The following is a 15,378-nucleotide window of genomic DNA, read 5'->3' as shown; positions in this document are numbered from 1 at the left end:
CCTCTTCTTAGTGTAAAGGTAACATGGATTGATTTGGTCTCATTAACTCGAATTTTCCATTTTTTTAACCATGCTTGGATATTATTAAGGCTGGCTTGTAAGTTTCTTGAGGCAGTTACTGGATCATGATGTGAGGCGAGTATTGCAGTGTCATCTGCGAAGGTTGCTGTTATTGTAGTTCTTGAAGTTGGTGGATCTGCAGTAAAAAGCTAGTACAGCATTGGTCCTAACACGCTGCCTTGCGGTACTCCTGATTTTATTTGGTATAATTCTGAATATTCTGAATGGTATTTAACTGAAAAGAATCTGTCAGATAAGTAAGACTTTAGAAGTTCATAATACGGATGAGGCAATAGGTTTTTTAGTTTATAGAGTAGACCTTTGTGCCAGACTTTATCGAACGCTTGGCTTATGTCAAGAAACGCTGCTGAGCAATATCGCTTATTTTCAAAGTCGTTGCTGATATGTTTTACTAATCTATGGACTTGCTCTATGGTTCCATGTTCTTGTCTAAACCCAAACTGATGTTCTGGTATGAGATTTTTGCTATCTAGTATTGGCTTGATGCTTTTCATTATTAATTTTTCCAGCACTTTGGAAAGCACAGGCAGTAAACTTATTGGCCTATATGATGCTAATTCCTCTAGTTTTTTTCCTGGTTTTGGGATCATAATTATAACTGCCATTTTTAGTTGTTGCGGAAAATAATTTAATCTTATTATTGCATTAAAAATTTGTAATATTGCCGTTATTCCTTTCTTTGTTAATTTTTGTAGTATCCTACCCGATATCAGATCATAACCAGGAGCTTTTTTAGGATTAATTTCTTTCATTATTACATCCTTAACTTCATTGTACTTAAATTTCGGTATGGGCAGCTCCATTTGGTAAGGTTCATTTATTACTCTATTTATTTCCTCCAATTCTTCAGGTGTTGATTCCAAGCTGTTTGGTTGAAAGACTTGTGAGAGATAGCCACCAAAGGCATCTGCCTTCTCCATGTTATTTCTTGCCCATTTGCCATTGTTTTTTCTTATTGGTGGTATTTGTGTCTGAAGACTTTTTAGTTTCCTTGTGGCTTTCCATAGTGAGTAGTCGGTGGCTTCTGTTGGTGTAAGAGCATACGTTGAGCTTGAGTCCATTATTTTTACAATATGTGCTAAATTCAGCAGACGCAACGTTGGTATTTTCCACCAGTTCTATGGGTTCACTGTGAGACATGAGAATATTGGTATCATCAGCATACTGAACAGTTTTATCTGGCATTGAACAAAACGTGTTTAGGTCACTTACGAATATAATGAAAAATAAAGGCCCCAGTATTGAGCCTTGAGGTACACCCATCGTACATTGAAGTGGCCTCGACGTTACATTATCCACTGTGACTACTTGAGTTCTATTACATAGATAAGATAGGGACCAATTGTACGGTATACTCTACGGTACACATACTCTAATACCCTGTAATTTTTATAAGAGTTCCCGACCAACCGTATCAAATGCACAACTAAGGTCATAAAAAAGACCCAATACATTTAATTTATCATTTAATGCTTTATAAATAAATTAAAGACAGTCAGAAATAGCAGTATTTGTAGATTTCTTTTTTCTAAACCCGTTTTGAATAACAACTATTTTTACCTCTATTTTTATTAATTATTTTCCAACTTTCCTTCATTACATTATTGCTATTTCTAAATTGATTATCATATTGTTCCTTTTTATGTTTTTTAACAATTTTTTGATATTCTTGTTTAAATTTCTTGTATCGTTCCGAATACTGTGGGATATTGAGTTGTTTTCTTAATCTATTCATCTGGCACAATTGATCATGCAAACCCCGAATATGAGGTGCAAACCACGTTTTTTGTTTTGGTCTGGTAGTTACTCTACATTTTAAGAAAGTAGTATTATAATAATATAAGAAAGTATCATAAAATATTGAAAAATTTTTCTTCAAAACTACTAGCCACATATAGATCACTCCAATCAATATTAGCTAAAATATTTTGAAAAGTTGTTAAGTTGGCATCGCATAAGTTTCTTGTAAAAATAGTTTGAGGATTTTCTCCAGTAACTTTCATATCAAAAGCACATAATTCATAAGTATGATCTGATAGAAATCTGTCACATACACTCACCTTTTGAACATCTAAATTGGAAAAAAGTTGTCAATACATGTTGTCAACTCTGAATCAAATATAAACAAAACCTGCCTTTATCTTTTCCATTTTTACTCAGTTTTGAGTATTTAGAAACTGTCTTTCAGTCCTTTTCCTAGACGAAGAGAAAGTAAATGCGTGGCCTAAGTGTCCTCTATTTGCTTTCTCCTATTTTCGTCGTCTGTGTGATTATATATTGTAAAATCCGGAGATACGGGATGCAGCCAGAAAGCAGTTTATTAACGAAAAGTCTTAGATTTAAAATTGGAAAGAAATCCTTTGTAAAAGGTATAAAATTTTTTTTTATTAAAAATCCCTTAAAAGGGCTACATCACAACAAAACGTTTTCGATTTTTATAAAAAATCATCATCAGTGTTCGATAAACTGGATGCTAGCTGAGCCACAAAAGAAAAATATCTGGGTAAAAACCCTTTACATAAAATATAGATGCCTTAAAAGTGCATACTTCAATAAAAAGGCCTGTGATGGTCACATGGCAAACAGGATAATGCCCTAAGGTAAGGTATACAGGTTTCCCAACACGTGGGATCCAAATTGAGTTGATCACATTTCAATGACTTAATGGCAACTTCAGATATTTTTCTTTTGTGGCTCAGCTAGCATCCAGTTTATCGAACACTGATGATGATTTTTTATAAAAATCGAAAACGTTTTGTTGTGATGTAGCCCTTTTAAGGGATTTTTAATAAAAAAAAAATTTTATACCTTTTACAAAGGATTTCTTTCCAATTTTGTGATTGATGGTATACAGCCAACTACAGGAAAACTTTTTCTTTTCCTTGTGGATTTCTTAGATCTAAAATATTGTTTATTATATTTTTATTTCAATTATTCTAATTGTTTAAAAAGTAGTAAACTTTGTATCTGGGGCTTTTCGTTGTTTTCCTCGTAATACGAGAGATGTCGCTAGATTGCGTCTTAAAAGGTGGAATCATTGCATCGCGATGGTTTGCCTTAAATAGGCAGGTTGTTTATATTTCCTTCAGAGTTGTGACTGCATAGCTTCACTGATGAGGCATAAGGATGCTGAAATAGCTATATGGAGATGGTGGTCCAACTCTGAATCAAATATAAACAAAACCTGCCTTTATCTTTTCCATTTTTACTCAGTTTTGAGTAGTTAGAAACTGTCTTTCGGTCCTTTTCCTAGACGAAGAGAAGGTAAATGCGTGGCTTAAGTGTCCTCTATTTGCTTTCTCCTATTTTCGTCGTCTCTGTGATTATATATTGTAAAATCCGGAGATACGGGATGCAGCCAGAAAGCAGTTTATTAACGAAAAGTCTTAGATTTAAAATATTGTTTGTTATATTTTTATTTCAATTATTCTAATTGTTTACAAAGTAGTAAACTTTGTATCTGGGGCTTTTCGTTGTTTTCCTCGAAATACGAGAGATGTCGCTAGATTGCGTCTCAAAAGGTGGAATCATTGCATCGCGATGGTTTGCCTTAAATAGGCAGATTGTTTATATTTCCTTCAGAGTTGTGACTGCATAGCTTCACTGATGAGGCATAAGGATGCTGAAATAGCTATATGGAGATGGTGGTCCAACTCTGAATCAAATATAAACAAAACCTGCCTTTATCTTTTACATGTTGAAGAATTTTTAGTAATTCTGGTAGGTAAATTTATAGGTCTGGATCCTGCGTATGAAAAAAAAGTTGATTAATAGCCAGCTGAAAATTTGTTAATAGCTTAATGGTGTCTAGTCGGATAAACTTTGATATATGGGAACACTGGAACAGGGGCAGTTTTAATTGTGAAACAGGTTAAAAATTTGGAACGGTCACACCACGAAAACTGCACATTTATTGTGTCCGACAGAACAGACTTAAACTCTCCGAACAGAGATTAAACTCTCATGCAAAAATCAGACTGCTATTTATCACTTGTCATAATTCCTGTTATTTGACATATTCTACATGTTCCACTCATTAAAACGCCCATTTGGTGATAAATAGCAGTCTGATTTTTGCATGAGAGTTTAATCTCTGTTCGGAGAGTTTAAGTCTGTTCTGTCGGACAAAATACATGTGCCGTTTTCGTGGTCTGGCCGTTCCAAATTTTTAACCTGTTCCACAATTAAAACTTCCCCTTTTGCAGTGTTCCCATATATCAAAGTTTGTCCGACTAGACACCCTTAAGCTATTAACAAATTTTCAGCTTGCTATTAATCAACTTTTTTTTCATACGCGGGATCCAGACCTATTATGTGAAATTTAATAATGTTCTATTCTAAAAATAAGTTTATTAAAATATTTTTCTGATTGCTATTTTCTAAAAAAATGATATTAAAATCTCCACATGTAACGTAAAAATCATTATTGTTATAAATACTCTGCAACAATAGTTCGAACTTCGTAATAAAAGTATTAAAATTTACACTATAAGGAGGTCTGTATATAGTTACAATAAATAAATATTTTTTATTTTCATGAACTTTAAATTTTACTCCACATATTTCAACTTTGCTTTCAATACACGATTGACGTAAATTTAGCTGTTCACAACTGAACTTATTATTTACAAATATGCATACACCTCCACTTTCTTTATCATTTCTTGCGAAATAAGACACTAAATTAAAGTTTTTAATATTGGTTACTTTAAGTTTATCTTCTTTCAACCAGTGTTCACTAAGGCATAAAACATTCACATTATTAAGGTAGTGTCGCCAAATAAGGCCAGTGTCTTAATTAGGCCAATTGCAAATATTGTCTTAAATATAGATATTATATATTAGAGGTCACCGTAAATGTCTTTATCAGTCAAAATCGTCTACGCCATTCAGTCGGTAGTATCGCATAACAGCGCCAAGTAGACTAGACACGTGTTTGTTATGGTGCGGAAGTTCGTCTATAAATTTTAGGTAAGTTATAAAATTACTAAAATGGCACTAAATGAATATAAGCCAATTATTTTTTCTTTGTAAAGCGATAGTAAATTAATACTTTCTAAGGAACTGGAACTGTTTTTTCTCTATATTGCTTTTTATTATTTTTTTATGTTAAATAAAAAAAGTAGACAGTGTCCTAATAAAGCCAATTGTCCTAGATGTGTGTAAATGTGCGATATGTGTGCTTAATGTATTGACAAATTTTTGTTTTTAATATGAACAAAAATTTCTTTCACTAAATTTTGTATTTGTTCTTTAATTCATAGGTTTAAAATTTATTATCCACCTCAATTTGCGTAAAAAATGAAACTGGCCTTATTAAGCTACCATTTCCTAATAAGGCCAAATATTCCAGATTTATTCAATGTTAAAATTTTATACTTCTTTATTTATTTAGTAAGTATTTTATCCTGAAATTCGATAGCTAAAATGTTAGGCAATACGTATACAAGAGTTTTCCCCCATATTGTGCCTGAATAAAATATTACAGATATTTAAACCTTGAGGTGGCCTTAATTGGTGACCGTACCTTACTTTGAAGTATCAAATTTATGTCGTATGATTTACGTGCAAGTCTTCCTTGTATATTGCAGTGTAAAATAGAGAAATATAAGTTTGTCGGTTTCCTTCGAATACTTCGGATATTTTGGTGAACTATGGAATTTTGACATTTACTTTGGGTTTCAGTCCCTAACGAAGAAATTATTTAAAAATCCTGGGGGCGACGATTATATTGTTGGTATTTCCGGAAATCGAAACGCTTGTAAGCGACAGATCTTGGCCAAGTCGACGGTTTATGGATTTCGTCTTTTAATTCGAAGTTGACACCACAAAAAAATAAAACATTTGTTTTGGTTTTTGTTAGGCCGATGCCACATTATGCGTTTTGAACGGATGCGGTGAAAATGCATCCGTTTCCAACGCAACCGGACCGACCTGTCACACTATGCGTTTAGTCTTGTGCAGTTTGTAAGCGCGTACCGATGACTCAAAACGCATCCGTTTCCAACGCAACCGGACCCATCTGTCACACTATGCGTTTTCACCGGATGGTCAAAACGCATAATGTGGCATCGGCCTTAGTTGGTAATTCTCTAATAATAATATCAGCCTCTTTAAACACTTCCCGATCTTTTAGATAATCGAAGATAGTTTCTGTTGTGACACTTCGTTTAACTCTAGAAAGGTAAAGCCAAGCCTTTCTTTGAACTCCTAAGTCGGTAGTTTTATCATTTTCACCGTAGTTCTTTTTTGTTTGTCTAGTTTTCTTCTTTGAGCGGACTAACGTAAAACCATCATTGTCTTGTCCCCTATCTTCATTTATATTTATTAAAGTTTGCATTTTATTTAGCTGTGCATTACTAAGTTCTGCAGATGTTGAATTATTATCAGGGCTTCTACTACTGTCGGCAACAGGTGGCAACACCGGTGTTTGAAATTTATTTGTAATTTCATAATTTGGAGTTAATTGTTTGATATGACTAGGACTAGGGTGTTTTTTGTTTGACTCATTTAAAACTGGTTGTTTAACAGGTTCAGTTTTTTTTTCCATTTGGCTTATCTTTTCTTGTAGATAACGATTGTTTTGTTTTAAAAGAGAATTATTTTCTAGTACTAAATTAAATTTTTCCTCTTTTTCTTTTATAATATTTTGAAGTAGCTCATTTTCTTTGTATAGATCGGGTTTACCTTGGAAATTCTCCTCAACGTCATTAGGTTTCTCGTTTGTTTCACAGCAAATTATTCGTGTGTCACAAATTTGATGCACTGAAGCTTACTTCTGGTTGCACATGACAAATGAAAAACATTTCCACACTGTACACAAACTAAGATTTTAGTAGCTTTACTTTGACAGCACTTAAACTGCTTCTCTAGGAAATTTTCGTCACTAACTAGAGAAAGCACATTTAAATGCTGCTCACCAGTCGGCGCCATCTTGAAGAGTATAAAGTCATGGCTTACTTAAAATTTGGAAAGATTTACACCCGTAATTAATAATTTGCTCTGAAAAATGAAAATATCTCGAAAACTAATAAATTTAGACATAGGGAATATTATATAACAATTAAAGTATGGTAATGGTACTTTTCGATAGTGATAGTACAATAAATAAAAAATATGGCATCAATAATCCATTGCTTTTGTGCTTATTTTTATTTATACAGTGAGTTGAACTTGTTACAATTATCATATAAAATTGGTTATAACTTTGTAAATACCATGTATAACATAACAAACGCTTATATTTTTGTAAAGGAGAAGTTAAGAAGATTTCGAATATAAAATAAAATACAGGGTGTTCCATTTAAAAAAAAACATAAGTTTGGTCTGCCACTATGTTATTGAAAGGGTAACATTTTAATTAATTTTGAAATGTGAAGCTCAAAGTTGGCTACAATTTTTTTTATTAACAGGTTGATTGCTGACTACTCCGATCGGAGTGTGTCGGATTCCTTCGATGATGTCGGCTACTTCGATCGGAGTATAGATCACATAATCGAAGTAAGACTCAGGGATTAGCCGGCGTTGCGAAGGATATCGTTTTGTCCGTCGGCAATCAAACTATAATTTTTATCTATTACTATAACGGATCTACCAAGCTTTACCCCACTACTCAATCACCCTGTATAGGGCCGCATATAGCTGATGAACTCAATCTGGAAGTTTGTATAAACTGGAGAGAAAACATCACATTTCCTACATTTTAACATCTTCAGAGGCGGCTTTACCTATTGTGCAAGGTGTGCGGTGCACACGGGAGCTGGGATGTTGGGGGCGCCGAGCGCCAAAGAGCGGGTCCTTTCCTTTGTTTCAACATAAAATATGCTTTAAAACGATTAATGAAATATTACATCGGGACTTAAACTCGATTTATAGATTACCGTCCGCCCGGCTGTCCGTCCAACGGACGGGCTGCCATCGAGGCAATAGCAGAATTTTTCACACCAGAATTTTTTTAATTATGAGGCGGAAGATGAACCAGTTACTGACGCTAAAATTTCTTTTTGAAGTAAACTTCTACTATTACCTGTTAGATACGGTAATTACTAAGTTTGACGAACGCTTCAAACTTTTAAAGCAAAATAATGACACTTTTTCTTTCCTTCAAAAATTAAAACACTGGAAGGATGAGTTAGATACAAAAAGAACATATTGTTCTAATTTAGAAAATAAATTGTGTCATGTTGGCTCTTCAGACGTAGATAGGTTTGAGCTCTTTAATAAATAGAAATTATTACCAAGGTTTATTGATGATTCTACTACACTTTTGGATATTTTAAATGACTTGTATACACATCAGTTACTTTCAATGTTCCCAAATTTGTTCTTAGAATGCTCTTAGAATTTACCTCACATTGCCAGTGACAGTAGCGCACAGTGAAAGATCATTTTCTAAATGAAAAATAATTAAAAATTATCTAAGATCAACATTGTCGCAAAGTCGATTGGCAAATTTATCACTAGTAAGTATTGAACATGAAATAAAAATTGAAGTAAGTGATATTAATCAAAATAAACAGGAAAAGTATGTGCATCCTGTAATAATTCGTTAATAAATTATTCTTTTTTGTTGTTCTTTTGTTCTTTTTTATTCATCTATTTTAACCAATCCCTTCCTAAAACTACTATTTACTCGTGTACTCAAACCTATCAAATTTCCTCAACCAATTTTCAACCTTACCTCATAGATAAAAAAAGTTCATTTTTAATCAAATATTTTTAACAGATTTGGGTAGGTTGTTCTAACACCGTGAAAAGCTATTGGTTCCCAACATCTTTTATTATTGGACTATTTACATCGGGATTTTGGTTTACATTATAAGCGTACCTAATACCCTCTAATATAGTTGTCCTAGCAAACTAAGAGAGTCATTAATATTCAGCTTAGCGGGGTACTATTGTTGAAAATGTGTACTTAAATAAATAAGGGATTATTCCATAAAACATTTAGATCCTTTGACAGAATTTCACACCTTGAAGAATAGCACCCCGCTGAGCTGAATATTAATGACTCTTTTATTATATAGTTCTGCTGATAAACCGGGAGATATTAACAGAAGTTCAACCACGATTTTCTAAGTCCTGCCCCTTGCAATAAAGGAAGGTTAGAGAAGGTACTTACAATTTGTGGAAAAATCCACTGGTTTCCTGTGACATTTTCCTGTGAAAATTAGATTTTCCATGAAAAAAAAAATTGGGAGTTGCGACGAATTTTTTAGTCCTGCCATATCCATAGAATAACAGGATACTATCTATTTTGTGAAGAAAATTTTTTGGGCAGGACGGTTGCAAAAGGACTAAGGGAGTATGCAGATATACAAACATGTAATGAAAATAATGAAATTTTCATAATTTTCTAAGTCCTGCCAACTTAATAAATTAATCATATTTATTTCAACATGACCAAAAAAAATGTTGGCATTACGTCACCTAATGTTTAACTTCACTTGTTTCTTGGAAAATTCTGTATAAAATTTTCACTCTGGTTCCGTGATTTTCTAAGTCATAAAATAAATTTTGTTATAAAATAAATAATTTCAGTAGACATTATTCAAAATGGCAGGATGTTTAGTTACACCTTTTTTACTATATATAGTTAAAAAATGTGTAAGAAAATTTGTGGAAAATTACACGATTTTCTAAGTCATGCCATTTCGCACATATCTCAAGAAGGCTAATATAAATCTATTTTCAAAGAGGCAGGATGGTTGTATAGTTATTTCGTATAAAAAAATTAAATTGTGTGTCTGTAAAATTCTTTCAGGGTGTTATACAAACATATTCATATCACCACAATTTTCTGAGTCATGCCATGTGGAGTATGCTTAAAAAACACTAATCTAAAACCGTTTAAAACTTGGCAGGATAACCGCAAAGATGAATAATACAAAAAATTAATTTGTATGTCATTAAAACAATCGTATCCTATTAAATATCATTTTCCTGAATAGTGTCTCGGAATTTTTACACACTTTTCAAATCTAATGGCAAACTGTAACATCTTTGTTTTAAGTGATTAGATCATATTTTTATCTAAGTAAACGCAATAAAAGTAAATAAACAATTTTTACAATTTATTGGTTATAGTAGGGAATTTACCTACCCATTAAATTATACAGGGTGTCCAGAAACTCTCATAACAAACGAAAACCGGAGATTCCTCAGATAATTTTAAGAAAATTTAACTCAAGTCACCTAGTTCAAAAATGCTTCCGTGGAAAGCTAGAGCTCTTTAAAGATGGCGTCTTGTAATTCATCATCGTCATAATTCAACCCGGATCTATCCACTGCTGGATATAGGTCTCCCTCAGTCTTCTCCATGCATTTCTGTCCTGTGCTAATTAATTAATCATGTAATTATTGGCTAAAAAAAGAAAAATATGAAAAAATAATACAAATAATAGGATTAGATATAAGAAATAAAAGAGAATTAAAAGAAATAATAAATAGAAAAAGACAAAATGAATGGGAAAATTCAACAAAATCTAGACGTTTATACAATTTTATACCAATATTAGAAAACATTCCAAATTATTTTAATCCAAAACAAGGTTTAATACACTTTTTAACAGGACATGGACCGTACCCAACATATTTGGAAAGATTTAACTTAAAAGATGATGCATATTGTGAATGTGGAGAACTAGGTACACCATAACATATAGTGTTACATTGTGAAAATACTATAGAAAATGAAGAACACAGAGAAATGAGAAGAAGATTAGAAAGAATTGAAATAAGAGATATATTACAAAATGAAGAATATTTTGAAATATTAAACAATCTCACACAAATAATATCTAAAAAACAACAAGAAATCTATAATAATAGAAGAAGACAACCAATAATCCAACCCTGATGAAGTTGAGTAAGATAAAGTTAAAATAAATAAAATAAAATATAAATTCAAAAATAGATATTTACAATTATAATAATAATAATTCAATATAAAATAAATAAATAAAAATAATAATTCAATACATAATTCATAAAAAAAAAAAATAAAAAAAAAAAAAAAAACTACCAACTCTCTTCTGAAAATAGAGGGACTGTCTTTATAACTTAGAAGGGAGTTGATAGTACCAAAAATATTTTAAATTGTTTATTTAAATTTGTTTGTTATACGTAATTAAGAGATTATGGCAAATTGTTATTGTAAAAATAGATTTAATAGTTGAGTAAAAAATGTAAAAATATAAAAAAAAATATCTGTAATCCCATCAGGAAAAAACGACCTGGATTAGTCACTAGAGGCCAGGTCATATGTATAAATAATAAATAAATAAAAAATAAAAAAAATAAATAAAAATGTCCTGTGCTGTCTGCATCAAGTTTCTGTCGATCCGTTTGATGTCATCAGACCATCTGGTTGGCGGACGACCTCTACTTCGATATGCTTCGTCTAGAAGAAGCATATCGAAGTCTTGTAATTAGTTTCTTTAAAATAGCTCCAGAATGCTTTTATTTGGAAAAACGAAAACTGGTACACTTATTGATCTTCCAGAGGTCAATTGTGAAATGTCAATTATCAATTATCAATTGTCAATTTTTAGTACCGGTCATAGGGGTCCGTTTTGGGTACGGAAACGGATATTTTGTCGAATACTTTTCTGTCTAACTTTTAAGCATTTCTGACACTGTATTATTAAATTCTGGGATAGTTTTGTACTAAAAGGTATTTTTGCTTTAACTCAGAAGAATACGCAGTTTTCTAGAAAAATCGATTTGAAAAATTTTTCGTTTTTTGGGTTTTTGAGTTTAAAAGAATTTAGAAAAATTCTATTTAGGAAAACGAAAACTGCTACGTTTATTTCTCTTCCAGAGATGAATCGATTTTATCAATCAAGGGTTATTTTATCTCATAACTTATTGGTCTTTAAATTTTTAGACATTTTTGAGAGTAGAGTATTAAATTATAAGGTATTCTAGTACTAAAAGTTACTCTTGCTTTGAGTCGGCAAATACACCGCTTTTTTTAAATTTTTTTAAAATTTTTTTCAAATTCAACAAACGAAAAATTTTAAAATGGATTTTTCCAGAAAACCGTGCATCCTACTGACTTAAAGCAGGAGTATCTTTTAGTACTAGAATACCTCACAATTTAATAATCTAGTGTCAATAATAGCTAAAAGGGAAAGACAAAAAAGATTCCTATGACTGGTACTAGAGATTCGGAATTGATGGAATCGATTTATCTCTGGAAGAAAAAAAGGCGGACCAGTTTTTGTCTTCCGAAATGGAAGCGTTCTGGAGATATAAAAAACTAATTACAACGCGCCATCTGTAAAGAGCTTTAGCTCCCTTAGGCAGACCGCACATCATGAAACGTAAGAAGAAAGAAACATGAATCAAGAAACATGAATCAAGAAACATGAAACGTAAATCACGTTTCATGGAAATAAAACACTGCTAAACAAATAGACGTCCGGTCATTTAGGCGACTCATGGTCCGGTCATGCTCATAAAACATAAAAATGTTTTATGAGCATGAATCACACTTGTTTCATTGGTAGGACTTTAAGATTTGTTTAGCCGTGTTTTATTTTCATGAAACGTTGTTTTTTGTTATCAATATATTTTTGTTGCGTAACAATTTTATCCCGCCTTCTTACTTCCCACAATATACACACGCATGTAACAGGCGCTAAGTTGCCGCACTCAACTGGTTTTCCTGATATTGTAGGATTGTAGATATTGTCCTGATATTGTTTCCTATATTTAATAGCAAAATGTCCTAACACTAACAACACCAGAATAAATCGGTTTTTAAATACAGCACCTATCTACTTGCAACTTTTTGCATTGTGTTCAGGATAACATCAGGAAAATGTGTACAATATAAAAATGGGTGGAAATTGCATTTTAGTGCATAACATGCATCCAAAAGTGCATAAACCTGTCAAAATCAGTGTATTACGGGCAACATTTTGTTATTGGGGAGGTTTATGGAGTTACGAATACGCAAGCAGGACCGACCTCCGAATCACCTAGTGCCCAGAGTTGCTGCTAAGGCACGTCATCTGGAGTTTCGTGGGATATCGGCAATAAATTAAAGCAAACAGATTATTCGAGGGTTTTTGGGATGGCCAAACACGAATATGACATTACAACCGACCCTCGGAGCACCTGGTGCCCAGGGTGACTGATCTCGAATTTAGAGGGTTTTTGGAGGTCGATTTTGATGGCGTATTCATCTTCAGCAACCACAAAACTCCTCGAGTAATCTACTTGCATCACTTTAGTGTCTGAAAGCCTCGAAATTTAAGAATATGGCGTGTATATCAGTCACCCCGAGCACTAGGTAAAGATCTGTTCTAATGTGACATTCTTGTTCAGAAACCCCAAAAACCACCTGAGTAATCTGTCTGTATCAATTTACTGCCGAAATTAGTATATAAATATGGTATAGAAAATGCTTAACAATTAAAAAGGTACCATAAAATATCATTTTATTATAATACTAAAATACAGGGTGTCCTATTTAAGAAAACTCAGAAAATACTCATTCCGAGTTTCAACCAACCCCGTATACTAAAATTAAACATTTTGGTATACTATTAATAACTGACAATAGTAGACTATATTAAAAATCGTTTAAACATAAATTAATAGAAGTTTGGATATCAAATCACTAACAATATGTATAGGGTGTGAATGTTCCTACAAAATTAACAAAAAAACGTAATTATATTTTAAACTACCTCGTATAATATTTCAAAACACTATATTTTATTAAAGAGAACATCGAGTAGAATCCAAAAATGTAAAAATATACAGGGTATTCCATTTAAAAAACCGTAAATTTGTGTCACCCTGTCAAAACGGGTAGCCCTGTATATTAGAAAATACTGTTAAATCATAGTCCTATCTCTGGCCCATGTTTTACCTAAATAACTTTTTTCGTATATCTTACGACAAACGAGTAATTGGACTTTGTCACACTAATGCCCCACCCTGTAAACAAAATAACCATAAAACCATCCTGCCTCTTTGTAAATAGACCTATATTAAGATTCTTGAAACATGTGCAAAATGGCATGACTCAGAAAATCGTTGACTTTTTCACGAATTTTCTTACAAATCTAGGACTCCTGCCGTCTTACAAGAACCATTTAACCTTCCTGCCGAGTACCGAAAAGGTATTGATTGTATTTAAGTATTATAACATTTTAAAGGCAGGACTAAGAAAATCACGGAATCAGGGTGCAAATTTTCCGCAGAATTTTCCAAGGGACAAGTATACTTAAACATTAGGAGACGTCATGCCAATATTTTTTTGAGCATTTTGAAATAAATATGTTTAGTTTATTTAGTTGGCAGGACCTAGAAAATCATGAAAATTTCATTATTTTCCTTACATGTTTGTATACATATATACTCCGTTACCCCGTTTGCAACCCTCCTGCCCAAAAAATTTTCTTCAAAAAATCGATAGTATCCTGTCTATCTACGGATATGGCAGGACTTAGAAATTCATCGCAAAAAACTATTTTTATTTTTTGGGAAAATCTCATTTTTAGAGGAAAATGTCACAGGAAATTTGTGGATGTTTCCACAGATTGTAAGTACATCGTCTACCCTTCCAGTATTGCAAAAGGCAGGACTTAGAAAATCATGGCTGAACTTCTGTATAATATCTCCCAGTCTATGAGTGGGGTGCCATTGTCTGAGTTGTGAAATTATACAAACAAAGGTTTAATGACACAGGTAGATCCATTGTTTATGGAATTTTTTAACTCTGGCACTAGCATCCCGCTCAGCTGAATATTAATGCCTCTCTTAGATAATTTACCAGACTTTACCCTATGTACTACTACTAGGTAGGTACCTACTCGACTATTCCATTTTGACTGTGCTTTTACCAAAGGGCGCCAGGGCATCGACTGCACACGGGCGCTACATGGGCTAGATTAGGTTACTATATTTATACAAAATTTTAATTAGACAGTAAATATTCCAATTATGTAGTAATATTTAAATTGGTAAATATAAACTTTTTTTTCTCTGATTTTGGCCTTGGTTTAGAACTAGAACCTTTAGCCACGTAATTGTATAAGTTATCACTAAGTCAGGGGAGTAATGTGTAGTGTGTGTGTTGAGTAAGTGTCTTGTTACTTTGCAAAGTCGACGTCATTGTCTTTGCAAAGAGACGCTAATTGTATCCGAACGTCTGCGGTCCCTCCGGTGAGTACCGATCCCACAAGGACAGAAACCATATTCATTTATTAATTTATAATAAATGAAAAAACTTCTGACCCTGATGAGATTCGAACCCACAACCTTTCGGATTTTTTCGAT

The sequence above is a fragment of the Diabrotica virgifera genome, chromosome 4, assembly GCF_917563875.1.
Source record: "Diabrotica virgifera virgifera chromosome 4, PGI_DIABVI_V3a".
In the NCBI taxonomy this organism is placed as follows: Eukaryota; Metazoa; Arthropoda; class Insecta; order Coleoptera; family Chrysomelidae; genus Diabrotica; species Diabrotica virgifera.
This window is presented reverse-complemented; position numbering follows the sequence as displayed.